This window comes from Rhynchophorus ferrugineus, unplaced genomic scaffold (genome assembly GCF_030347505.1).
Source record: "Rhynchophorus ferrugineus isolate W39M unplaced genomic scaffold, kcgeb_rfMv2 rfM1, whole genome shotgun sequence".
In the NCBI taxonomy this organism is placed as follows: domain Eukaryota; kingdom Metazoa; phylum Arthropoda; class Insecta; order Coleoptera; family Curculionidae; genus Rhynchophorus; species Rhynchophorus ferrugineus.
In genome coordinates this window covers 56,860,611-56,888,371 of record NW_027472580.1, presented here as the reverse complement: position 1 = coordinate 56,888,371, position 27,761 = coordinate 56,860,611, and the positions used below count along the sequence as shown (strand labels likewise).

At 31.9% G+C, this 27,761-nt stretch overlaps 1 protein-coding gene across 1 annotated transcript in view; it reads right to left on the bottom strand.

The window, feature by feature from the left end:
* Positions 1-27,528, bottom strand: part of LOC143198653 (low-density lipoprotein receptor-related protein-like) — a 96,289-nt gene extending 68,761 nt beyond the window's left edge. The window contains exon 1 of the mRNA XM_076407999.1: positions 27,339-27,528. The gene's annotated coding sequence lies outside the window, so the exon portion shown is untranslated. The remainder of the gene's footprint in view (positions 1-27,338) is intronic.
* Positions 27,529-27,761: the final 233 nt, after the last annotated feature.

Sequence of the window (27,761 nt, the reverse complement as noted above, 5' to 3'; positions counted from 1 at the left end):
CCTCGGTATTTATATGAATGGTGGGTTAAATTGAAAACAGGTGAGACAACAACTGTACTGATGAGTCGGAAGATACCCTTAACTTGATCTAAAATAAAAGAGATTGGTTATCAAACAATCATAAAGCTACGATAGTTCTACGATTAATTATTGATACGTACTGCTATTCCACCAAAGAAAAGCTGCACGATGACCTCCAAATCAAATTGATATACGAAGTGATCTAATATTTCGCCGTAAAAAAATAAATAAGGCCACTAAATTACAGAAATGTGAAAGCAATATAACTACTGAACAACACGCAGGTAATTAGAAGGTTGAAGCGAACGAATCCACACGAACTTGTATAGTAACAAGTCAATTGAAAAGTTCCCGGCCTACCATAGTAAAACAAATTTTTTTGACAAAATTATTTTTTTTTATTCAACGTAATTCCCATCAAGGGTGATACAGTGGTTATCGCGACCTTCCAACTTTTCGATACCATTTTCGAAGTACTATTTGTCCTTTGCTTCAAAATAGGCCTCAGTTTCGGCGATTACCTCTTCATTCGACGAAAATTTCCTCCCAACGAGCATTCTTTTGAGATCTTCGAAGCAATTTGAAGCCTAATTCATGGATTTTTGCCATCGTCTTCACTGACTTGTGACATGGTGCATTGTCGTGGTGAAGCAGCACTTTCTTTTTCTTCAAATGTGGCCGTTTTTCGGCGATTTCGTCCGTCAAACGGCCTAATAACGCTACGTAACAGTCGCGGTTGATGGTCTTTCCTTTTTCAAGCTGGTCAATGAAAATTATTCCATGCGCATCCCAAAATACAGACGCCATAACCTTGCCAGCTGACTGCGTTTTTCCACGATTTGGAGCGGGTTCATCGTGTGCAGTCCACTCGGATGACTGTCGATTGGACTTCAGAGTGAAATGAGGGAGCCACGTTTCATCCACTGTCATATATCGACGCAAAAACTCATGTTTATTACGCTTGATCATATTCAAACACTGCTCTGAATCATCAACTCGTCGTTGTTTTTGGTCAAAAGTGAGCTCGCGCGGCACCCATTTTACACAGAGCTTTCTCATACCGAAATATTCGTGAATGATGTACACGTTCAGTTGATATCTTTAGAGTGTCTGCCATTTCATTCAATTTCAATTTACGGTCATTCAAAATCATTTTGTTGATTTTTTAAATGCTTTTGTCGGTAACAACTTCTTTTGGGCGTCCACTGCGTTCACCGTCTTCAGTGCTCATTTCACCACGTCTAAACCAATCATTATTCCAATCCTTGATGGTTCCGGGGCCAGTGTCCGGAAACTCGGCATCAAGCCAAGTGTTTGCTTCAACTGTATTTTTTCCTTTCAAAAAGCAATATTTTATCAACACCCGAAATCCCATTTTATCCATTTTTTTCACAACAACAATAACAAAAGTTGCTTTACTCAAAATGCTATAATACACAAACTACTGATCCGACAGCTTTCAAATTTATACACGCATCTTTTGAAGGTTAGGGCTAACTAAAAAACATATGTACTTACTTCTAGTAGCGCCATCTATGTGTCCGGCAGGGGACTTTTCAACTGACCTGTTATGTAAGTTTATTCATAATTTCAGCTTAGTACCTTAGTTTTATTTTAATTTGGCAAATACATACTGGTGTATTAATCCATGTGTGTATTAATACATGTACAACATAAGAGTAGTAATAAATTAGTTTGTAAATTAATGCTGTACTAAGAATATTTGATGTAAGATGTGATTAATAAAAAAATAATTTCTAATAGATTAACAAGGAACATGAATCGTGTATCGAATTGCTGGGAAGATAATTTTTTCGAATTATATGTTGCCAACTTCACAGGTATACAGTTTTGACATTGTTTTTATAATTATATTTATTTTATAATTATAAATATAGTATAAATATATTGGAGAATGAAAAACGTTGAATAATTAAGCTCAAACATGAAAACTAAGCCAATAGCTCCGAAACCGTTAGGAAAAGTTCATCTTGCCGGGATATAAGCTCTTTAGCATGTTAAGTGCAGGTGACGAATTACACTATAACTTCCAAGCAACCGCAGAGTCTCCGGCCTGGGATTGAAGTTTACCTAATTAGTTGGCGCTATTTTTTGGCTGTCAAACCAGCAAAACTGTTTTATATACACTATCAAAGAGGTTGTTTGCTATCGATATTTTAGCATTCATTACAGATTTTGCTAAAATTTATGGATAATTATTTTTAGCTAAGTTTATCGAAAGTCGCATCTTATAATGTTGTTATTCATGAAATGTACTTGTATGAGATGAACATATTTTTATTTTAATTAGTTTACTATTAATTATCTGTATATTAATTTTTATCAAAAATTACTCTTTTATTAAAATTATCAAGCTTTAATCAACTTTAATGTAGTATTATAAATTAATTTATATTTTTAATATGAAAACAATTTTAATATCATAATATTTTATTAACGACTAATTATGTTAATTATTAATTACTAAGTTTTATGAGCGATAAGGTATTACATATTAGGTGCTATGGATTAATTCGTAATATGCATCGTAGATGGCGTTGAATATATTAATAATTTCAGTTTGTAAAAATGTAAAATACGTTTTAAAACCGTGGCAGATTTTCCTTCTCATTGTAGGCTAGTTTAAAATAAACAGAATGCTGCCTAATGCGTCGGAACATGTATAATATATATATATATATATATATATATATATATATATATATATATATATATATATATATATATGCACAGTATTATACAGAGATTTAAAAATGAAACGATGAAAATGGACGTTAAAATATTTTGATTCTTATATTGCGCGTACGAAGAACTTTGATATTTTAGAACTTTGAAGTTTATAAATATAATAAATAAATAAAATTTATGGCACGAAACCAAGTATGGCTTATGAATTCGACCCCCAACCCACTCCCGACACTGTTTTACAAGGTACGTTTGTACAAAACGACGGTGTTACCAGATCTACCAGTTATCTGTAAAAAGTTTCACTGTCACTGTTTGACATATATCGACCACAAACATGTAATTTTTTAAATTTGGAAGCATTCTAAGGCCAAAATGCAAGCAATGTAATTTCCCAGTAAAAGTGACAGATGTTTAGTTTTAGTGTTATTGAATTAAATTAAGTAATGTGACTCTTAGTAATAAAAGTTTAATTTTTTGTTAGGCAGGAAGTTCAAATAATGCATTTACAAATAACCTTTTCTAATACAGAGCCCTCCTCTTGCAGACCTTTGTCAACATGGTCCACTAGTACAAACTCACATCGAATTTTAAAGAGTCACCCCGGAAGATGTATCCGCCTCATTAGCCTACAATGAGATGGGTTTTAAAACAAATTTTACTTATTTACAAACTGAAATTATAAATAGCAGGTCAATTGAAAAGTCCCTGGCCTGCCATAGTAAAACACACTTTTTTGGCAAAATTAGTTTTATTATTCATCATAATTCCCCTCAAGGGTGATACACTGATTATAGGGACCCTCCAACTTTTCCTCAGTTTCGGCGATCACCTCTTCATTCGACGAAAATTTCTTCCCAGTGAGCATTCTTTTGAGATCTGAGAATAGGAAATAGCCACTGCGGGCCAGATCTGGGGAATACAGTGGATGAGGAAGCAACTCGAATTCATGGATTTTTGCCTTCGTTTTCACTGACTGGTAACACGGTGCATTGTCTTGGTGAAGCAGCACTTTCTTTTTCTTCAATTGCGGCCGTTTTTTCGGCGATGTCGTCCTTCAAATAGTCCTATAACGTATGCAATAGTCGCTGTTGATGGTTCTTCCTTTTTCAAGGTAATCAATGAAAATTATTCCATGGGAATCCCAAAATACAGACGCCATAACCTTGCCAGCCGACTGTAACGTCATCCAACACTCGGATGACTGTCGATTGGACTTCGGAGTACAATGATGGAGCCATGTTTCATCCATTGTCACATATTGACGCAAAAACTCGGGTTTGTTACGCCTGATCATCTTCAAACACTGCTCCGAATCATCAACTCGTCGTTATTTTTAGTCAAAAGTGAGCTTGCGCGACACCCACTTTACACAGAGTTTTATCATACCCAAATATTCGTGAATAATATGATGTACACATTCAGTTAATATCTTTAGAGTGTCTGCTATCAATTTCAATTTGCGGTCATTCAAAATCATTTTGTAGCTTTTTTTAATGTTTTCGTCGGTAACAACCTCTTTTGGGCGTCCACTGGATTCACCGTCTTCGGTTCTCATTTCACAACGTCTAAACTTAGCATACCAATCCTTGATGATTGGTTTACCTGGGGCAGTGTCCGGAAATTAGGCATCAAGCCAAGTTTATGCTTCAACTGTATTTTTTCCTTCAAAAAGCAATATTTTATCGAAATTCCTTTTTATCCGTTTTTTTTTACAATAACAAAAGTTGCTTCACTAAAAATGCTATAATTCACAAACTAATGATCCGACAGGTGTCAAATTTATACACGCATCTTTTGAGAGTTTGGGCTAACTAAAAAATATGGATTTAATTCTAGTAGTGCCATCTATGTGTCAGGACGGGTACTTTTCAATTGACCTGTTACATTCAACGCCATCTATGACGTGCAAAGGCTAAAAAATTATGTTAATGATCAGTAGCAAATTAATATAATTAGAATGAAAAATCCATGTAAATATATGAATATTAGAAAGATTTTTAGTTTTCAAAATAGTACGTATTATATATGATGAAAAATTATGTAAGATTTACAATGAAAATGAAAACCAAAGTAAATAAATATTACATAAATAATATAACTAAATAATATATAAATTTTAAAAAAGTTTTCATAATATATCCCTAATAAAAGGGTTTAAATCTAGTTCACATTCGTGGTTCGTACTCCCCTAATATTCTCATGTTTAAGTTAATTACAGTGTAAATACACCGCATTCTAATAATAACTGTTTAATTTGGTTAATATATTAACTATAAACCGACAAGTAAATTAAGGGGTAATAAAACTAATAATTACTTATCTAAAACCCTAAAACAGTTCCTGGCAAAACAATTTTCGAAGTTCGCCATCTACACCAAATCTCCGCCAATAAATCCATGTCTATCCGGAAGATGGGTCTTTAATTAAACTCCAATTTAGAGCGAATCGTTTAATCTCGGGAAGAAATGCATGAACATGCTCCCTATTTCACGGGGAATGGGCTCACACGAGGTACTGACACGCAAACAGAACGTCTGAAGGAGGCGAGATGCTTGCGGCGCTGCCGACAAAGGTGCTGGAAACGTCAGCGCTAATGGATAATTCGCCATCGAAGTGTATATATTTTTCCATTACTTTGAAGTTTTTTTTCGACTAATATTTTTCGTAAAATAACTTTTGAAATTGCATTTAAATAACCTGTACAACTGAAGACATAAATCAGTGGTTATATTTATAAATTGTGTATTATTTAGGTAGATTGTTGTTATTTTGTATATAAACGTTGATAAAGTTATTAAAAATTGAATTATTAACACTGATTGTTTTTTGTAACAATAAAATAAGTTTACAGACTCGGGTAAATTTTTCGATCGAACTCGTCTTCAATCCGTGTGTCAAAATTGGTTCTGGTTTTCGAGTTCACGTATGGTGTTTGCTAAAAACGTTGCATTAAACATCATTTTGAACTTGTTATTGTGACTGTGACTATGTTTTGGAAAGTGTGAAAATGCAAAGACAGCATTTTAATGTAGATTCAAGTTGTTTTTGTGATGTTTGTAGATGATATATGCTCTCTAAACGTGAAAAAATCATAAAAAATGCACTTAGAGATACGTATGTCGAGTACTTTGGTTTTGCTATAATCATGGGTATAGAATTTTTTTTGTAAGGCGTGCTAAACAAAGTTGAAGGAATGGTCACTTGGTGAAATTATATGATTTTCATTGTCTCTGAGGACAAAAGAAGGAGATGAATCACATCGAATATCCTCAAAATATATTTTCTACATTTACATCTTGATTTTTCCTCCAAGACTTGGGCGACTTTTTTCAAGACTTTTTTCAAAATAATTTAACTATGTATCAGTAAAAGACTCTTCAGGTGTGTGTAATAATAATGCACAAGTAACCGTTCAGTGAATGTAATACCTTCTCTCAATTCTATTAATACAATAACTAGTTACAGCTATTCGCTATAGCGCAGTTTGTTATTTAAAAAATTAAACATTGTGTAAGAACCATTAATTTTTAGTGCTTTATATTAAGTGGTATTTTTATAATTTATTTGCGATGTCAAAAGTGTTAGGAAGTAGGTAATTAAAGATAACTGTTTTCGGAACTTTGTTAAACTTTGAAGTTATTTTATGATATGAGGAACAAATAAATTTTAGTGTACTAACATATTACCTTTTCAAATTATTTCGACTATGTACTAGTAAAATAATTTTTGTAATGATTATAATGCACAGTAACCTTTTATTGAATGCAATAAATTTTGTCAGTTCTATTAAATAAAAATGTTTACACGTTAAATATGTATAAATAACATGTTATTAGATACCTTTTGTCAAAACAATGCTTCGTAGTTTTATTTTTATAGAAATTATACTATCTAAACACTATAATTTCTTCAATAAAAATGGCTTGCTATATTTAACTTGGATGTACAAGTTTTGAAAACGTTGGAAATTCACACGTTGGAATTGCAAAAAGTATAATAGCATAAGAAATTGCAGCAAAAATATTCTAATCAAAACATTTAATTATGTTCCACCAAAATATTGATATGAATCATCAATGATTATCAAATCATCAAACTGGCACATCACAAAAACGCAAAAACGCCGCAGTATAAAAAATAATCCATAATTGGATGAGCCGACTTGCTTGGCAGTGGTCAAGACGACAAGACGATCCTTCTACATCTGCGATAGTAGCGGGTTCGAATCCTATTGGGGCATGGTTGTAATTTTTTGTTTGTGTTTGTTTATAAATGTGATTATCCATAAGTCAAGAGTACAAAATTCGACACGGAAAATGGCCCCATTCACGCCACAAACCAGGCTGTGTAATAACGGAAGTCTTGTGGCTTCTCTAAGTTGATCACTCGCCAACAAACTCATGTTGGTAAAAAGAGGAGGCTTTAAAATATACCAAAAAGTATAAATAAAACTAAAAGAATCCCTGCAACATTTTAGAAAGGATGATAAAGATTTTTAAATATTTTTCTTCGTCGGAATTACTTGAAATTTGAATTAGCTAAATGTAAAAATTCAACAGACTTTATTTGGAAAAGAAAAAAAAAGAGAAAAATCATCAAGATATGTACAATACAAACATTTTAAAGACGTTCAAGTCGGCGAATTAAAATATGAGTTTTTGTAACGTTTTCCCAATTTCTCATATTACTGTCTCTGAGCTTTGTCTGGTTTCTCATCTTAACTCAGGCATGTGAAAGTTTTATATTGAACGAATATTATTTAACCGTCCGGTCACTGACCAAACTTTCACCATTCGTTCAAGTACCAGGTACCCGGGTACCCACCTATGCAATGCGGGGTGATGTGCAAGTCATTAGTGTACTGAATAAAAAGAAATTCTCTGCAAACTGACTATGTGGCATATGAAATAGCTATAGGGACACAGTTTATAGTCCTCATAAAAATAACAATAGCGTAATGCCAAGCCAATCGATATTTAGTTATCTGAGATGTTCCTTTCCCCTTCTCATGTCGTACGAAAAGAAAAAAACGTGTTCAGTTGAAATTCTACAAGCATAGTGAACAGACTATAAAATATATTCTGAAAGGGAAAAGAAAATATACAAAATTAATATTAATTATTAATGTTATTAATATATTATATTAATTAGAGTGGAAAAATCTCGAGCTGCAATACTCCAATACTGACAATGCAAGGGAAATGTGGCAGCCCTATTCATATCCATTGCATCGTGCAGCAATGAGTATCAATCGCTTCTGGAATATTATTCGTTTTATGCGATTTGATGATGCCAATACTCGAGCTCAGCGCTTGGAGAATGATAAAGCTGCTCCAATACGAGACATTTGGATAATGTTGAATAGTAATTTAGAAAAACATTATAAGACAACAGAATATCTGACAATTGACGAGCAACTTTATCCATACCGCGGTCGAACTAGATTTACTCAGTATATTCCGTCAAAGCGAGCTAAATATGGAATTAAAGTATGGTGGATATGTGATGCTGAAAATTCGTATCCACTTACTGGACAGATTTACACTGGAAAATCGAAAGATGGTCGTGGGAAAAACTTTGGTGAAAGAGTTGTCAAAGACTTGGTGGCACCGTATAGAGGATCCGGTAGAAACATTGCAATGGATAATTTCTTCTCTACTCTTCCACTGGCAAAATTTTTACTATCTTGGAACTTGACAATTGTTGGCACCTTCAAGAAAAATAAGCATATATTCCACCAGCAATGGCTGTATCAAAAACGCGAGAAGAATTATCCACTGTGTTTGGCTTTCATGAAAAGTTACCCTATCTAGTTATGTGGCAAAAACAAACAAGGTAGTAATTATGTTATCGTCAATGCATCATGAAGCTAAAATTAGTGATAGTGTAAAGAAAAATCCTGAAATTATTGAGTTTTATAATTGGTCTAAAGCTGGAGTAGACACGATGGATAAAATGCTTGGTAGACATACTACAAGAACATAAACTTAAAGGTGGCCTCTAGCATTTTTTTACAATATTCTCTATATTGCCTGTCTTGCACCATATATTCTGTATTATGAGAATAATAAAATGATTGTTAAAAACTCGTATGTACGACGATTATTTTATCGGAAATTGGGCAGAAAGCTATCTAATCCATTCGTTGAAAATATTTCGACGCAGAAGACGCAGCTCGATTCAACTGGGAGGAAAAATTACTGGTGTATGCTATGAATGTCTCCAAAGTGAATTTAAAAAACGCCGCAAAACTAGAAAAATATGTTCGGTATGTGAGAACCCTATTTGTGACGAACACTGTATTACAATCACGACATGTGAAGGATGTACGAAATAATTTAATGTACTTCCATTTTTATATGGCACTGTATCATAATAAATAAAATAATGTAAATAAATAAAAAGTAAAAGAATGGAAAACGATATTAATAAAATAAAATAAAATAAAACGGAGTTATATATTTCTTACTTACTATTTTTGTTATTGTTTATAATAAGAATTATTGTTTAATTATTGTTTAAATAAAAACAATTACAAAATATATTGTCTATTATCAATTTAAAAGTCAAATTAATTAAGTACTTTAATAAGCAGTCTCTGAAGTATGTAAACCCTAAATCGTTCATAAACATTAATCTTAGTGGGTACCCGGGTACCGGGATATTGAACGGGCGGCATATATAAAGTTTGATAGTTAATAGCTTTTATTAATTAATTGATTGTCAAAAAATTTGACGAAGAATGAGTGTTAAATTACCTCAATTTTGGAGATCCAGGTGGCTAGTTAGTATATTTTACCTTTTTTTTAAGTTAACATATTTTACCTGCGGATTGAAATGGATACCCGTGTGCCCGGTCATTTACCGGACAATTAAGCCCACCGAGAATATAGTGATTATTATAATCTGATATATTTTACATCATAAAATACTTATAATTCTTATAGAACAACAAACTATTTAATAAGTAGCTAACTAAAACCTAATAAATCAATATATCGACTTCATATGTAAATACTTTGTTTTTGGAATATGGCAAGTGGCAAATTAAAAGAGTGTTATTTATCAATTTGGTAGAAAGTAATATATGTCAAGCTCCCAATATATTTTGGAAATAAACGGTATGCATTGTGAATATCATATTATAGAGAATAATAGGAAATGTATCAAAATATGTTTAGTGACTGGTAAAATATTGCTTCAAATGCCATGGGCTATACAAATTACAACTGATCGCTATAAACAACTTAATTGTAACTATAATGTTAACTACTAAGGATGCGGATGTTATTTAACTTCATTCCTGTGAATTTTGCAGTTCTCGCAGTAATGATTATGATATGTTCTCTATCTCCAAAATTATTATTGGCACCATTTTAATATTACGTTAGTTCTAGTTTTAGAGAACTTTTACTATTTCATAACCTACATAATAAAGGATATATCCCAAATTCAATTAATTAAATTAAGCTTACAGGATATACATATGATTTAATTAAACTGTCATTTGGGGCTGGATGGACAAGGTATTAAGTGCTTCCTAATAATCTAATTTGAAGTTGTTGACTTAGCGATATACGGCTTTAAAAATTGATTTTAATTAAAAAATTGTTTTAAAATCACACACATTATTCGTTTGTTGATACAATTAAATTTTATTTCAACATTTCATTGGATCGAATTTTCTTTTATGCCTGACTAACTGATGAATATGTTTTATTTTATACATCTTAATTCCTTAACAGTATCGACTATTGATTATGTTAAGTGAATTTGGTATGTTTATGTTTAAAACATAAACCATTGGGCTTGAAGTTAGATTAAATTGACCTAACAATTTAATTTTTTTTAGTACCTGCTGTAGGATAAAAGCATCTTGTCGTAACATTTATTTCCAATATTCTGTATCTGAACTTCTCTTCTGTGATACTCTATCATAGCAGAGGAACTGTTATGTAACAATGTAACATGATTCGGATAAAAACATATACCGAACTATATGAAAGAGCTTCAAAAACATAATGAGGTTTATGTTGCGATTAAGAATAAGGTTTAGCAATATCGAATGTTTGATGGATTATACTTTGATGGATAGTTCTTTTTATATTTAGAGTTGATAACTTGGTTGATTATGTTTTATAATGATTCCAATTATTAATGATTGCATTCAAAAATGCAATTCTGTTACTTAAAGATGGAGCCCGCAGAGTATTCTAGTATCCTACTTCTATATCATTGTTGAATATTAATTATATCATTTTAAATACAATTATAGGGATACAACCAAACAATACATATACAAAGTAAAAGAGCTGATTCCTATAAAACAAACTGGTTTTATAGATATTCTCGGATGTGAGGAACAAGAGTTAGCACTTATAACTTCATCAGATGTCAAAACAAAGTTAAAACCAATTGACGATATATTAGCGGCGTACAATATCCTATGGATAGACTATCTAGATAGAAACAAAAGGGCGTATGTTCCAGTATTTGGAATATATAGCAAATTACATATAAGATATATATGGATACATTAACTTACAGGAGAGGGTGGAAATTAGTTACGGAAGATCCAAATACTGTGAATGATTATTTCTGTAAATGGTGCCTAAAACTAAATCTCATTTTAAATTCATTTTAACAACCAAATGGTAATGAAGAATTAAAATTTATATCTAAAAAAGCGCAAAAGAAACATAACTAACGCCGAAATATCTGGAAAAATGTTGAATTTTACATATATTCAGGTGAATATAGTTCGTAGTAATTGTATAGTCAAGACCTTGAAGTAAAGTCATGGTAAAGTATTAAAATATTAATAATGGATATTATTTTGTGGAGTGATCAAGTAATTCATCCGTCAGTTATATAAACAAAGATTATAGAGATTGTTACAAATTTATACTTGCTCCAATGAGCCACCAATGTGTATGGTTATGTTTTAGTAAATAATTGTTTTAAGGGTGAAATATTTGTTAACTGTGTTGAATCGCTTCCGGACTCAACGACTAAGTAGTATGAAAAACGAATTAACGAGTTCAAAATAATTTGGATGAATTCTCAGTCCATATAATAAGGTATTATGCTAGAATCTTTTAAAATAATACATTAAAAAGTAAATCTGCTAACAATCCCATTGCGAGTATGTTCGAAAAAAGATGAAATAAAAATTTGGTAACTACTGCATAAAGAATAACATGTAAGTGACTAATTTATAGAAATTACCGTATTTAATGAGATTCGCTCTATATTTCAGATAGGAAATATGATACTCTCAAAGTTGTTTTTAAATAAATACATTTATAACTAGTAGGGATGAGAAAGTAGCTAAAAACAAATATTAAATATATTGAGATTAGTGGCGCGTTATTTTTGACCTGTTGATGTCTTTCACATATTTTAAAATGTTTGCACTGTTCTATGAATTCAATAAAATTAATAGTAACATAAAACTGTAATTGATATTTTTATTTGAAAAATTTGCTAAATTTTCATATATTTTCCAAAGTATAATATATTGAAAAATAATATTCCGATAACCTTTGGTAAACTTAATTTTATTAATAATTTTATATGAGATTATTATTGAACGTATTTTCCCTCACCTGTTGTTAAAAAGATAGCTTTTATATATTATTTGTATTATTTTTATATTATTATACTACGTGTTTGTAAGTTTTATGCTACGAAAAGTGTACGACGAATACGAAATTATTTTTTACAAATGTAATTCCTTCCAATGTAACGGAAAAAGAATAACTATTCCCAATCGTTCCTCCATTACTAATTGTGGTTCTTACAATACGTTCAAAATATTTCTATGACAGATTTATTTTTTTGATAATTGCCATATGTAAAATAGATTTATTACTAAGTTAAATATTATTCCATACTTTAGAAGCAAGATTCTTGCAAAGAAAACTTGTCATTATTTTTAATTACACTTTTACAGAACTATACGTATTTATTATTTACTATTGTTAGATACTAAATAAAATGTTTTGATTCAAAAACATGGTAATAGTATTAGTTAAAACGACAAACGTTGAAATTAAGCAAAACATGCGCATTAAGCGTTGGAATCTTACAGATCTGTATTCATCTTGAGATGATTTTGTCTGGAATATCAGAGCAAATTTGAGTTTATTTTACAAAAAGTATTTAAATACTTTTTTAAAACGTTTGTAGTATAATTTTTCCAGAGGTTATGTAACTTAATGTCAAACTGCTGTTTAAGTAATGTATAGTTTTAAATATATCTTATAAATCCTCATAAACGTACATAAAATTGCTACCCAATTATCTCGAGTTAACAATTTTGAAAGGTTGCTGTAAAATTGAAAAACTTGCTTAATAATTCAATTGTGTAACATAATTAATGGTAGACGTCTACATATATATCTTTTAACATTTATAATAAAGCGAGGAAAAAGATGTATATATAAAGATATTCTTGCTGACGGGTCACATGATGAATTTTATTTTGTGTGTAAGACACAGTCACCAAGCCAAGAAGAAATTTGTTTTTTTTTCAATCTAAGCGTTATTCCCTCAGGTGGCTGCCACACGTGCTGAAAAACAGATGGAATGCTCGTATATTCTCTCGCCTTCAATTCTTTTGAATAAACTGCTCGATACATTTTTCATGGCATTGAATGTTCGGGGTGAAAACCGTAGCTGTCTCAATATTTTATCTTATTCCGTGGCAAAAGGAAATGATAAATATTTTAAAAGTTGGTTTTTACTTAGTGTACTTGGACAAAAAATGGACTGGTTTTCTAGAAAATATATTGGGGTCGCATTTCGTAACATAAAAAATTATTAAACATATTTGGATAAAAAATTGACTAAAATATTTTTTCTAAGAAAGCTTATTTATTATAAAATCATAATAGATGTCAGATAAATTATAGTGTGTTTTATTCTTCTATTAAACGTTTGGCAAAATTTGACTAGGACAGTTAAAAAATATAGTAATGAAGGTGTTCTACTGATGCACTTGATGCATGTTCGAATACAACGTAGAACATGGGTGGTTCTACTTTAATTGATGCTATAAATAGAGCTCTAGTCATCTCAGTGGCCATACTGGGTAAGATCGGACGTCCCTAAATTAGTTTACAGCGTACATTAAGCAGTAGATTTAGTCCAGATAAAACATTGGTTTTTAAAAAGAAAATTATGCAAAGGATTCAAAATATTAATAAATTTAAAAATCATATATTTTATTAAATTTAATCTATGTTATTAGGAGCTAGCATGTATTCTGATATTTTTTTACTTTAAAAACGCATTTATTGAGAACAATTGTTATAAAATATTATTATGCATGTTAATCTAACAGTGTTTCAGTTGAGCCATCGATGTGAACAAGTGACACTCATATGTCTGGTGAGTATACTGGGTGCGACAAAACTTCCCATACGAGCTGCATCAGTGTATCCCGTTGTATCCTTCAGTGACCTATGGCTGAGAGTTGTAATGCAAGTCGAAGTTTTTAGTATATTTTGCAAAAATACGTCATTCAATTTGTTCAATTCACGTTGCTAGACATCTGAAGTAGGAGTTTCATTCAGTTGTAGCAACTCGTAGCGCTACTCCTTATGGCTTCGGTATCAATAAGGGTGAACTAATAATTATACTTCTGAAATAATTTACGACATTCTGCGTTTCGAAATGTTATAGTTCAGCTTTGCCTAGAAAACAATGAAGGCCATACTAATGACTCGCCATAAATTTGATAAATAATTCCATAAATTCCATATAAAAAGTGTTTGACTAGGATTTGGCATCAGAATAAGTAGTCCTTGTACTCTGAATAATTCAATAATACCAAATGAAAAACTGTTATCTTATGGAAATATTAAAGCAACAGAATTAGCAGAAGTTAGAAACAACAGTTAGGTACCGTCGTTCAAGTTGATTTTTGTATTTTCACCAATAGATATAGCTAAATGAGCACCGAAGATGGTGAACGCAGTGGATACCCAAAAGAGGTTATTACCGACGAAAACATTAAAAAAATCCAGAAAATGATTTTGAATGACCGTAAATTGAAATTGAATAAAATAGCAGATACCCTAAAGATATCAACTGAATGTGTACATCATATCATTCACGAATATTTGGGTATGAGAATGCTCTGTGTAAAGTGGGTGCCGCGCGAGATCACTTGATCAAAAACAAGGACAAGTTGATGATTCGGAGCAGTGTTTGAACATGATCAAGCGTAATAAACCCAAGTTTTTGTATCGATATGTGACAATGGATGAAACACGGCTCCATCATTTTACTCTGCAGTCCAATCGACAGTCATCCAAGTGGACTGCGCACGGCGAACCCACTCCAAAGCGTGGGAAGATGCAACAGTCGGCGGGCAAGGTTATGGCGTCTCTATTTTAGGATGCGCATGGAATAGTATTCATTTATTACCTTAAAAAAAGAAGGACCATCAATAACGACTATTACATAGCATTATTGGGCCGTTTGAAGGACGAAATCTCCGAAAAACAGCCGCATTTGAAGAAAAAGAAAGTGCTGCTTCACCAAAACAATGCACCGTGTCATAACTTAGTAAAAACGATGGCAAAAATTCATGAATTAGGTTTTCTAATCGCATCCCCATCTACCGTATTCTCCAGATATGGCCCCCAGTTACTATTTCCTGCTCTCAGACCTCAAAAGAATACTCGCCGGGAAGAAATATTCGTCGAATGAACAGGTGATCGCCGAAACCGAGGCCTATTTTGAAGCAAAGGACAAATCGTACTACAAAAATGATATCGAAAAGTTGGAGGGTCGCTATAATCACTGGATCACCCTGAAGCGAATTATGTTGAATAAAAAAAATTTTGCAAAAAAATGTGTTTTACTATGATAGGCCGGGGACTTTCCAATTGACCGATTTTCAGAATGATTATTCAAATTTATCATTCGAAAGAGTGCACTTCCGAGGCGGTCCCATTGGAACCAAATCAAGATCTGTTGTGAGGAAAGGTAAGAAATCGAAGGAAAACCTCAAATTTCAAAGACACGTACAAGGTTTTCACATATTTTTTATATAAAATAAATTATTGTGACGAAAAAACGGCAGTAGTCTAGTGTAAAAGCTATTCAGTTTGTTTCTTAAGCACTAATTATATCATATGAGAAGTCGTAGAAACGTTATAGACAACTCTTTCTATGGTGTAATGGTTAGAACATTAAGCTCACACGTAAAGGTCATGGGTTCGAGTTCCAACGGGGCAGAAGTTTTTTCTTCTAGTTTGATTGGAACATTTGTTAAATCACCTAGACTAGGTAGCGGACCCCAGGGTTCTGAATAGCTTCTGAATTTTTACTCTCAGCATAATTTCTTCAACCAAGCTAGTTTTTTCTCTACTACCATATATTTTGCTTATACAAAATACATAACATTTCTTAAAATTCAAGTTGAATTATTAAGAATTATAATTATTAATGTATAAGGTTAGCATTACGATGCCGAACTAATACTTTTTGATTGTACTGTATTTGATTTCATGTTTTATCCATAGATCGAAGCAATATTATATTTTTATACGTTACCTAAAATGCCAATAAAACATAACTAATTCAGCGTATTCGCATTTCGGTTATTCAATCTATATTTATAATATATTGAAATTAATCTTTGAATAGTGCCGTATGAAATGTGATTGGAAAAGCAATCATTTTTGCATTTAATATTGAAAATAACTTGAAAGGCTAAAACTGTTTTCAAACTCGCCGACTGCAAAGGAAACACTCGCCATTTGGAAAATGAAATATATATCTAGATATTTCACAGAGCACAAATTGAAGGCAATTTAGGTTTATATAAGTATAGGAAAATTTATTCTACTCAGGTAGTTTCCATTGATATCAAATATTTGAATGTTATATCTCTGAATACATAATGATGGGTCGTTTTAAATTTCAATATTCTCGTTTATTAATAAAAATAATATTAATAGTTATTATTTTGTTTAGAAAATGTATATAGGAACAATGACATTTTGATATTTTATAGTTAATAATACGATATTTTTTACTAAAAAGCAAATGATACCTACAAGATAAACAAAATCAAATATTGTTAAATCAGGTGTATGAAAAAGTTTTGTTATAAAAAGTAAAGTTGTTTGGAAATACACTGAAATGTTAAATATATTTGCTTTTCATATAAGTGTTAATAATATTGAATGTTTGAAATACTCTTTAAGTGCTAATAATATAATTCCTTTTAAAGGTGATTGATTATAGCGACCCTCCAACTTTTCGATATCATTTTTGTAGTACGATTTGTCCTTTTCTTCAAAATAGGCTTCAGTTTCGGCGATCACCTCTTGATTCGACATAAATTTCTTCCCAGCGAGCATTCTTTTGAGATCTGAGAACATGAAATAGTCGCTGGGAAGCAGATCTGGGGAATGTGGTAGACGAGGAGGCAATTCGAAGCCCAATTCATGAATTTTTACCATCGTTTTCACTGACTTGTGACACGGTGTATTTTCTTGGTGAAGCAGCACTTTCTTTTTCTTCAAATGCGGCCGTTTTTCGGCGATTTCGTCCTTCAAACGGTCCAATAACGCTATGTAATAGTCGCTGTTGATGGTCCTTCCATTTTCAAGATAATCAATGAAAATTATTCCATACGCATCCCAAAATACAGACGCAATAACTTTGCCAGCCGACTGTTGCGTTTTCCCACGCTTTGGAGTGGGTTCATCCTATGTAGCCCACTCGGATGACTGTCGATTGGACTTCGGAGTGAAATCATGGAGCCATGGTTCATCCATTGATACATATCGTCGCAAAAACTCGGGTTTATTACGCTTGATCATCTTCAAAGGCTGCTCCGAATCATTAACTCGTCGTTGTTTTGGTCAAAAGTGAGCTCGCGCGGCACCTACTTTGCACAGAGCGTTCTCATACCCAAATATTCGTGAATGATATGATGTACACGTTCAGTTGATACCTTTAGAGTATCTGCTTTTTCATTAAATTTCAATTTACGGTGATTCAAAATGATTTCGTGGATTTTTAAATGTTTTTTAATGCTCATTTCACCACTTCTAAACTTAGCATGCCGATCCTTGGTGGTTCCTTTTCCTGGGACAGTATCCGGAAATTCGGCATCAAGCCAAGTTTTTGCTTCAACTGTATTTTTTCCGTTCAAAAAGCAATATTTTATCAACACGCGAAATTCAAACACGTCAAATTTACACATGCATCTTTTGAAGGTTAGCGCTAACTAAAAACCAAAAAAACATATAGATTTAATTCTAGTAGCGCCATTTATGTGTCAGACCGGGGACTTTTCAATTGACCTTTATATAAAATAAATGAATTAAGTAACATATACTTTCAGCATTATTTGATAATTTATTAAATCTACAATATCTCTTCGCAATCACAGAATTGTAAATCAATAATTATATGGAAAAAATGTCAAGACTGAGATAGCATGCTTAAATAATCTTCAACGTCCTCTCGGTCATCAAAGGACTCATTGTTGTATATTTAATATAATAAAAGTAATTATTTTAACTATTGGCAGACATTTTAAAACTTTTTACGATATTTTTCATGAGTTAATTTTCTGGTAAAAATGCAAATGGAGTCTTATCTAATGAAGACTATTGTGTTAAGATGTGTTTTATTAATCTATTAATATATTATTACTATCCGATATAACTTACAATGTATCTTTATTGAGATGAATTAATACTAGATACTTATATAAGAAGACCGATTAACCTTTATTTAGTCTTTAATAAATTAAGTTATTAGCGATTTTCAGTATTTTTACCATTTAGTGGACTTCACTACATAACGTAACATTTACTGTTAATCTTTGGGATAAAAAATTATTCATATTTATTGATATATGAGTAGTTTGCTTGTAGGGGACTTCAATATGCAGTGATTTATTCTTATTGATTTTTATCCTCCATATCTGGGTTCACTTATTTATATTATTACATACGTTACAGTTTTCTGGTTGATTCTTCGTTGAAAGCGTAGTCTTAGTGACATTTTCTATTTGTGGGATGCCACATTTATAAAGTAGGTAAAGAACAGGACCTAAAATAGAGCCTTGTGGTATAACTGCTTTTCTTTCTTTCATTGTTGAGTAAGCTTCTTCTTGTTTAACTCTAAACATTTTGGCTGAGATGTAGGTATTTAAGAGTTCAATGTACTTAGCAACTGTAATGCTTCGGTAATATTTTATTTAGTAGTAGTAGAAGTATTTTTGCAATTGTATACTTGTTTATAATAATTGGATATTTTTTTATGTAGAATTTTTATTTAGTTGTAATAGTTGATACGAAAACAAAATAAAAAATTTAGTTTAAATGTGCTCTCGGGTTTAAATTTTATCGCTTTTAAAACAACCACTCGGTTTATATTTTGATACAGTTTGTGTCATTTTTAGGTAGAGTTTTATTTTTATAAAAATATATGTATATTCAATATATAAATTTAAATAATTGTTTTTCCATCTCGTGTAAAATCAGAGTTTTTATTTAACAAATAAATGTTTGTTTGATTTTTACTATAATATACCTACTAAAAATCCCACCATATTTTGTCATCAGGAATAATATATTTATTTTATTTTAATAGATAGAATAAACAAAGTAACGACTTGTTCTAAAATCAAAAATATTTCACTGAGAAGTATTTCAAATTGTTACTTGGTAAATATAAATCAAAGGTTTAATTGTGTAATTTACTATTTTAGAAATGGGCCTGAAGAGATGCAGAGTATATCAGATGGCTTAACAATATGTCGAAAATCACTGCATAATCAATTAAACTGAATTGTTATGGGAAGTGAAAAAGAGTCAGTACATTAGACATGCAGATCGAAAGAGATATACAAGCAAGAACCGTTTGGATATTGTTTTGGAAAAGGATAGTTTACAATAACATTCTTCGCTTAGATTGAAAATTAACAGCTTAGTTATTGACTTAAATAGTGGTTCAGAAAATGGCAGTGATTGAATTAAATTTTTGGGTGTAGGATTATTATTAAAATAAAAAGACAGGGTGATAAGAGTGGTCAACTGAAGATGGATATATAATTGATATAGGAAGACTGTAGAAAATCGTATTGTATAGTTTGAAAGAAGTTAGAAAGATGATATGTGCATGGATATGTGTGTAATTGCTCAGAATACTTATGTACATTTGATTAAAATGTACGAGGAGAAAACGAACACTAAGTATTTTGCAGATACGGCAAATGCATTGGAGAGAATGCAGTGATCAAATTTAATTTTAACAAGAAAAATGTATACAGGTAATAAGATGAAACTAAGGTGAAATACAGCAACGAACGGATGAAGCAAGGAACTAAACATAAAAATATGTTCTCCAATGAAAGTAAAATACATTACTTGGATATGCAATTTTTAATTGCTTATATTAGTCCTCCAGGTGATACCACAGGTAGTTTTGAAAATAGTTAAGTGTAAATATAATAAGTCTAACCTAACTAACTAAACTATTGGGGCTGTAAAACCAACTGTAGTAAGTACATTGATTAAATATGCATTTGATGTACTATAATATTAAAATGAATTATATTTTATAACACTTTTACTTAGTAATTTTATATACTAAAATAAATATAGTTCTATATTAAAGCCAAAAAACACCATTGCGACGTTTTGACGTCATATATTTAGATGACGTGAGTTTACTCTTTTATAGGATAGACTTTCAGTATACTCTTTCAGATTTTTAACAGATTTGAAAAACAAAATCATGATATAAAAATATTTCATCGAATTACACTGATTATGTAATATTTTAGAATTGGAGTTACAATAGTTGTCGATATTTGTTTCTTCACTTATCATATTTGTGTTCAAATATGTTTATGGATGTTAATGATAAGTTTACTATTCACTAAATCGTGTTTTTTGACTTACAGTTCGATTTTCGGAACTGAGAAAATATACATTAACTAGCACTGGAATATTTCAATAATTTATCACTATTTTTAAATATTAATTATCAAAATAATTATTTTATTTACTACTTTTCATTTGTGCTTAGATCAATTCATATACGAGATAAGTGTGGCATAAATACATTGGTACTTAGTTCCCAAAATTTCAATAAACTGCCAAAAACAATAAAAATATGAAATAACACAAAAAGTAAAATCTAATAATTTAATATGGGTTTAGTTGACATACAATGTTACAGTGTTACTATATCTATTATGCATTTATAATAATAAAACCATAATTCGAAAAAAATCTTATTGTTACTTAAACTTAAAGAATATTTTTTCGTTTAGAGTTGATAGATAAAATCGCACTGCTTAACAAAAAATATTATTTTTGAATCGTGTGTAGTATGGATAAACACGTCTTCGCCGACATATCGAATGATGAATTCCATGTTGAATTGCGAGTTCAGAAAAGAGACGTTTTTTTTCAATCTGAATCGTATTCCCCAGCGTTGTGTTGTGCGTAGAAAACCAGATGAAATACTACTATATTCTCTCCTTCAATTCTTTTGAATAAACTAGTCATACATTTTTCATTACATCGAACAATCTGGATGGAAACTAGAATTGTCTCCGTTTCATATCGCCACAAAACATGTCGCTTTGGTGCTTGCTCGAGATTGGATTTGTGAAAATATAGACGAATAGCCCAAAACGTTAACTCGGCTTGTTTTAAACCCTTTCAGTAACAGAATGTATTTTGTTTTATTATTTTAAATGTTTTCAAAAAATGAGTAGGTTTTGTAGAATTTGATGGCTAATACCATGAATATGAAATTCATTAGGTATGCAATATGAGCATTGATATAAGCTATTTATATATAGAAAATTAATTTCAAAGAATTTACAACAAATGGTGTTGTTGTATATTAACGCATTGGGTATATTTCTAACCAACTCCATGTGGAAGTCTCAATTTTCATCATTCATCATTTTCTCATTTCATTATTTCGTCGAAGCTTGAACAAATTTTTTTCAGTGCTTTGAAACTCCTTAAGTTTAACTTTTTACAATTTGAAGAAAAAGGCGATTAAACGTCACATGCATCCTGTGCGAAGCTTGTGGTAATAATGTTAATTCGATTTTAATATGCGAATATTGGTTTCCCCATTTCAAAACGAGCTGATTTTGACGCCGCATTCAAGCGGCCTTTTGGACTAGTACAAAAATTGAAACCGAGGATTTGAAGGCACTACCCGATGAAACCATCAATGAGGATCGCTATCGATTATAATTGATGCGTTTGACTGGAGAATTACTCGAAAAATGGCCATTAACCTTCCCCTTTATAACATCTGACAACATAACAGGTCAATTGATTGAAAAGTCCCCGGCCTGACACATAGATGGCGCTACTAGAATTAAATCCCTCATGCCCTCAAAAGATGCGTGTATACATTTGACAGCTGTTATTGGCTCATTAGTTTGTGAATTATAGCATTTTGAGTGAAGCAATTTTTGTTATTGTGAAAAAATGGATATAAAGGAATTTCGCGTGTTAATAAAATATTGCTTTTTGAAGGGAAAAAATACGGTTGAAGCAAAAAAATGGCTTGATGCCGATTTTCTGGACACTGCTCAAGGAAAATCAACTATTAGGGATTGGTATTTTAAGTTTAGATATGGTGAAATGAGCACCGAAGACGGCGAACGCAGTGGAAACCCAAAAGCGGTTGTTACCGATGAAAACAAAAAAATCCACAAAATTATTTTGAATTACCGTAAATTAAAGTTGAATGAAATAGCAGACACTCTAAAGATATCAACTGAACGTGTACATCATATCATTCATGAATATTTGGGTACGCGAAAGCTTTGTGCAAAGTGGGTAATAAACCTTTTTTTTTTTAGAGTTTTAGCATCGATATGTGACAATAGATGAAACATGGGTCCATCATTTTACTCCGAAATCTAATCGACAATTTTCCGAGTGGACTGCACACGATGAACTCGCTCTAAAGCGTGGGAAAACGCGACAGTCGGTTGGCAAGGTTATGGCGTCTGTATTTTGGGATGCGCATGGAATAATTTTCATTGATTACCTTGAAAAAGGAAGGGTCATCAACAGCGCTTATTACGTAGCGTTATTGGACCGTTTGAAGGACGAAATCGCCGAAAAACGGCCGCATTTGAAGAAAAAGAAAGTGCTGCTTCACCAAGAAAATACACCGTCTCACAAATTAGTGAAAACGATGGCAAAAATCCATAAATTGGGCTTCGAATTGCTTCCTCAACCACTATTCTCGTATTCTCCAGATCTTGCCCCCAGCGACTATTTCTTGTTCTCAGTGTATGAGTTCTTGTGTATGAGTGTAAGAGTTTACTATGGTAGGTCGGGGACTTTTCAATTGACCTGTTATTGCAAATTCGGTGAAAACATACTTGGAAACATTGAAACAGGAAGTACCACCCCACCCGCCGTATTCTACAGTTATTGCTCCTTCTGGTTACAATTTCTTCTGACATATGAGTAGCAGTGACCAGACTGAGCAGTGTTTAACTTTTAATTAAGTTAACAAAAAAGGGTTGCTTTGTGGATAGCCTCAAAAGATACACCGTTTTCGAGATGGCGACTTTCGATGGACAATACTAGTTCATTTTTATAAGTAAATTAATTAAACCATTCTGAGTCTTGAGTTTGGTAAGACATGGCGCTTCATTATCAGTTTCGATATTATGGCGACGCCATGATAATATAGGCCACCAAACGTTCATCAACGAGGCACTAGCGGAATCTAATGTACCAGGATTAATACCATGCGGTCAGTTGTTGTAAAAAGCCAAAACGACTACTCCACGCTCTCCTATTTCAAGGAAACAACTTAATTCCTGTTCATACTCAATCAAGTGAAATTTGAGTTTCAACAAAAAGTTGAAATTTTATGTGCCTGACGCTATCGCGGAAGAAATACTTAAAGAATGTATCGAATTCTGAGTAGGCAACATACGATATTCTGGTTAGTTACTATTTAAGCTGGAATAACTAAACATATATGTTATATACGATCTGTTAATAGAGAGAAGACCGGAAAAGAAGAAAAAAAAAGTGCTAAATTAATCTGAATCTGTATACCTCCAAATAGTTATATATCTACTAATTTTCTGGTGGAAATATGTAGGTATAAGACGCTTCCATGGTCCTCAAACGTATAAAGATACGTCCCGCTGGATTTTAACGACAACAAAATAAAATAATCTTAACCTCTATTTTTGTTAATCGTTCGTCGACCATGTAAAACTTTATATCAGATAAATAAGTAAAATCAAAGAGTGGTTCTGTTAAGATGGATAAAACTCAAAGACCAAATATTAGTCGGGTTTATCAAGGGAAGTAAATACCATTCTCTATAGTATTTTGGGGTGCACATTCTATAATAAAAATACTCAAAATTAGAGGCTGAGGAATGGTGTGAAAAATAATAAACCCAGACTATTGTTATGTTCGTTGGGGCTACCTGGGTTTAGAAATATGAAAGGAAACATTTGGCGTACAAAAATATATTTTACCAATATAAGGCAATCTCTTACACAGCTCAAAAAATATTAATGTTTTGTAGATTTCAGCAGTTTATTGTTTTGACGTTTTGGTTAGCTATATTACGGCTACTCCTGACATTTTTATTGTGAAGGTTTTAATTTCTATAACTAAGAAAACATTTTTGCTAAAATAATATAATTTCATTAAATACGTATTTATAAATAAATATTCCTCCTCTGAGGGATTTCTTGTCATTGAAATTAAAATCACTTTTAAATCTTTAAAACTAAAGACGGCAATTGGCATATGACAATTACTATGCTTATATAAAAGCAAGATGGAGAAAAACTTCAAACAGATTTTTTCAAACAAAGCAACAAAAGTAATGAATAACTCACAGTAGTAAATGCAAAATTCTTATTATGTATAAAGGAATGTCAAAACCATCGAATTCAGCAGTTATTTTCATACATACCGCGCAGTTTCACTAACAGATATCTCTAATAAAAATATACAGGCACCTAACAAAATCTTAATTTAATAGTTAACTTCTCTGAATGTGTTATTATGGAATACTGATATTTTATTTTTAAAAGTTGTAAAAGCTGTAAGTAAAATGTAATTAAATATTGAGACCATGGCAAAGAAATAATGTAGCTTCAGAGATACTATAGTAGTATAGCAAGAGTAATATTTTAGTTAACTAGGGATTTTGAAATTGGGTACTATTATATAGAAATAGAGATTTCACTTCATAGGAAATTTTGGGAAAATGTTTCGCGACGTCCAACATCTAGATGTCGCTACTTTTAACTTATTACTTGCTTTAATCTCTGCGCTATAAGCCGGGAGGGGATCTGATTGGCTCGCTTCGTTTCTATGGTGCGTTTGTTGTTTATTTATTTTGAGCGCCATTTTCAGTATACATAAGTCGGTAGTACAAAAAGTAAAGTGAATTAGGAAGTGTTGTGTACACGAATGTACAGATAGTAAGAAAATGCAGAAGCGTTTTCGTTCGAAGAAGTATTCGGCTCTCATTAAAAAATGGTTGAAAATATTTAAAATCCCAAACCGATTGGATTAAGTATCAAAGAAAATTTATGATCGTGACAGTATGTTTTGTTGTTGTAAGTTGGGGTAAGTTTATTCATATATATAAATATCAAATATTTTTTTTTTATTTTAGAAATTAATACCCTTCCGAAAGACGCTATGCATATATATGGCTATATATTTTTCTTCTCGGATCAATAGTTTCAGCTCAAATAAAATAATGGCTTCTGAATGCAAATTTATTAAAAGAGGATTGACCGATATTGAATACACCAGGAATTTTGGTGTAAAATTTATTACCCAAGTAAGAACAAATTTGTTAAAGTGTAGTCAATTTAAGAACTACCTTGAGGGGTTCATTTCATTAAAGAAAATTGAGTGTAATTATTCAAATAAATATATTTGCTTAAAGCTACTTAACCAAGATAGTATGTTTCGGATCTAGCTCATGAATTCAGGAATATACATCTTCGGCTAGTATGTTTTAGAAATCATTTGAAGCGCTGAACATAATATAATTTTTTTCATCTCATTGGCCTTTAGGTAATTATGAAGAGGATGAACATGAGGGCTCTAACTATTTATATTCTATAATAACCGGGAATGAAATGAAAATATTGTCAGTAGGTCTTTGAACTATCTCTTTTATTTTATTCAGCGATTTTGCCACCTCTGATAGATCCTATTAAATTGATGGTACTAAACAAATATGAAAAAAGGAAAAAGACGGAAGAGATAATTTTGATTTGCAATGTCCCAAAGTTTTTTGTTTATATAAATTTAGTTCTGAAAAACATTGCTTTTTATTTAAATGTTATTGGTCAATTAAACATGACGTCAGGGCTGTCACGTGCCAAACATTACTAATGAGCCAATCAAATGTCTTTACTGGAGATTTAAATTGACCAATCAAATTACTTGAACGGCCAATTATGGCGCCCTCTCAAGTTCAATGTAGTATTTTTTATATTCTATATATGTTACTAACAATGCGAAGGAAAACGATTTGAGTTAGGTTGTCAAAGTCGAAGAAATGGTGAGTTACTGCGCGCCAGTGTGTGTAACTAGAAATGAATTGGATAAGCTCAGCAATGCGACTATGAACGTCAACACATAAGCGAGCACGACAGAATGAAATTGAAAATTTTCGCAGACGCATTGCTCCTACTATCCAGAAACGAACAGCATTCTACTTCGGCCCAGAAAATCAGTTACAATTGAGGAAATGACAATTGTTTGTCAATATTCTAAAGCATTAAGTGATCGTGTTTCCAAATAACGTCGATTGACGAAACAAATATTATATAGAAAAATTTCATAACCACTTTCAACTATTATACTATAAAAATTGTTTGGTAACATCACAATTTATATCAATAATAAGTAACTGTAGATACAAGGACAAATTTATCACTTACTGGGAGAGCTGTCAACCACTATCAGATGAAGATCATCAATTCTTAGAAACTTATTTTAAGGGCAATCCACATGCAGAAATTGATAGGCATTGTGTTCAAGATCTAGCAGTGAAGAATAGTAGTGTGCGATAGTGAACTATAGTACAAGAACTACAAAGGTATATTCATCATACCGACGACGTTTTGAAAATGTTCAAAAGAGCAGCATTGGACCGAATGCCACCTGCCATAATATCGTCATCAAACATCAGACAATCCGCGAAGTGGCTATTGTTATTACCGGAGAAAATTTGCAAAATTGTTGTAGGTGATACGCAGTTCATTGGAAAATTTCTAAAAATTCAGAAATTTCATATACTTTAATAATTAATTACTTTATACAATATACTCCTATATACTACTACAATAAGCTTATTAATTATACCAAATCTACTATATAAAATTATAATTTTCTATATAATTAACGCACTAAGTCTATCTACAAAATACATTTGGTGAATTTAGGTAATAATATAAATGACATTTTCGAACACTATTTAAGGACACTCACTACTTACTCCTGTAATTGCCGGTTCGCCTATGTGTATGTGCAAAGACTAATATAAAAACTTCATAAAAAATAACCTACCCTACGCATTTTTCATAACATTGAAGCACTTCGAACGAAAATCGCGGATATTTTGCCGTCTCAATATTTCATGTTTATCCACGACGACGGAAAATGATAAATGCCCTGAGACGCGGCATTTTTTCTTGAACCGTGTATCTCCTTGATAGAAAACTGGGCAGTTGCAGCCCGTCCGATTTACACAACTACACGACCGTTCGCGCTTTGCATCTGTTAATGGTCGTATTTATGTTTGGCAGACGGGAAAAGCTGGGCGTAAAAAGCCCTTATCTGTCGTGGGTCTGATTTATAGACGCGACCACCGTATAGGTAGCGTTCGACAAAGGAAAATTACTTTGCCGACAAAAAACACTCCGATTTAGCGATCTGGATACGCGAATCTCCTTTAATGGTGTAGATCTCGGATGGTGTACAATAAAAATG